Source organism: Camelina sativa, chromosome 17, assembly GCF_000633955.1.
Source record: "Camelina sativa cultivar DH55 chromosome 17, Cs, whole genome shotgun sequence".
In the NCBI taxonomy this organism is placed as follows: domain Eukaryota; kingdom Viridiplantae; phylum Streptophyta; class Magnoliopsida; order Brassicales; family Brassicaceae; genus Camelina; species Camelina sativa.
In genome coordinates this window covers 19,936,203-19,938,176 of record NC_025701.1, presented here as the reverse complement: position 1 = coordinate 19,938,176, position 1,974 = coordinate 19,936,203, and the positions used below count along the sequence as shown (strand labels likewise).

Below are 1,974 nucleotides of genomic sequence, written 5' to 3'. Positions count from 1 at the left end.
TTATTACAGATGTCACTTCCATGTTTCACGACATTGTGTAATATGTTGCAAACAAATTATGGTCTACAACAAACATTAAATATAAGTATTGAAGAAAGTGTGGATATGTTTTTACGGATATGCGGGCACAATGAAGTTTAAAGAGATGTTGGTTTAAGATTTGGCCAAAATCAAGAGACTGTACAGAGAAAATTTAGGGAAGTTCTTACGGCAACTGAATTGTTGGCATGTGATTATATTAGAACTCAAACAAGACAAGAACTCTATCGAATTCCTGAAAGACTTCAAGTAGACCGGAGATATTAGCCATATTTTAGTGGATTCGTTGGAGCTATGGATGGGACTCATGTATGAGTCAAAGTAAAGCCTGAGTTACATGGAATGTATTGGAATTGACACAATAATGCGTCATTGAACATCATGGCAATATGTGATTTGAATATGCTATTCACATATATCTGGAATGGAGCATCCGGATCTTGCCACGATACAGCTGTTCTGCAAATGGCACAACAAAGTCATACCGAGTTTCCTTTGCCTCCATTAGATAAGTACTTATCTCATTGATTCTGGCTATCCAAACAAATAAGGAATTCTTGCTCCTTATAGATCATCACGAAATCGAGTTGTGAGATATCATATGTCTCAATTTCATTCTGGTCCTCCTCCAAGGAATAAACATGAATTGTTTAACCAATATCATGTGTCTTTACGTTTTGTTATTGACAGAACGTTTGGAGTTTGGAAGAAGAAGTGGAGGATACTTTCTGATTTTCCAAGATATAATGTTCATATTCAGAAAAGAGTGGTAATGGCTACAGTGAGACTACATAATTTCATCAGGATTTCAAATTTCTCGGATGCAGATTTCGCAGATATAATAACTGAGACAAACAACAACCAAAACTTTAAGCCTGATATAGGTGATATGGATGCAACAGAGATAGCAGATGGAGAGCTATGACGCAAATAAAATATAATATTGTAATTATGTTATGGAAAAATCAAAATATTCGATAATTTTTTAAAAACAAATTGTATATTTTTATAGTTGAAATTTTTATCAATATGTCAAAAAAAAAAATTTTACTTTTTGATCGACTATAGTATTTAAGGTTCATAAATATAATTATTTTTATTATTAATTCATAAAATATGATAATATACAATCATACTAATTATTAATTAATTAATTTATAATATATAATCTGCACCGCTTTTTCTTTTTTTTACCATTCAAACATTTTATTGTAAACCGCAAATAATTTTTTTACCAATAAAATATCATTATGTACCGCTAACTTGATAAAAACTGCACTTTTCCCGCATATATATTTCTCCCGCATGAACCGCAGTTGAACCTTACCGCACTATCAATTTTTTTTCTCGTACAGTCAAATACGCCGTTACCATTCGGACCCTTAGTATTTTTGTAAAACCACAAATATATTGAATGTGATTGAATCATTGAAGTGCGTTTTTCAAAAAAAAAAGTATGAAATCCACAAATATCAAGTCTCCATTCACTACCTAAGTTGAACGTCTAAAATATTAACGTCCGTTTTGTTACTATTTAATGTTGATTAAAATATAACTCAATGATTTTAAAAAATCAATTTTTGGGGTAGTTTAGGTCCCATCCCATTTAGGCGCTAACCGTTATAGCTGCCTAAAAACATATGACATGAGATTTGCTTCAGTGCATTTGTTTCAATTTCCAAGTACATAAATTTAAACTTATAAATTTTATTATCATATATATGGTTATAAACTTATATATGTTGTTTCATATAAATTAATAAATATTTTTATCTAATTCTGGTGTACGATTTAATATCTTATTATTTTAATAGATAATTATAATAATTTTTATTTGTAATGTTTTATATTACAAAACCTAAACTACCTAAAATCATCTAGACCCGACTAAGCGCTCTATATATTAAGTTTTAATTTTGTTTTTTTTTTTTTTTT

The 1,974-nt window shown here is 29.6% G+C and overlaps 1 pseudogene; it reads left to right on the top strand.

The window, feature by feature from the left end:
• LOC109129916 lies at positions 334-964 on the top strand (annotated as a pseudogene).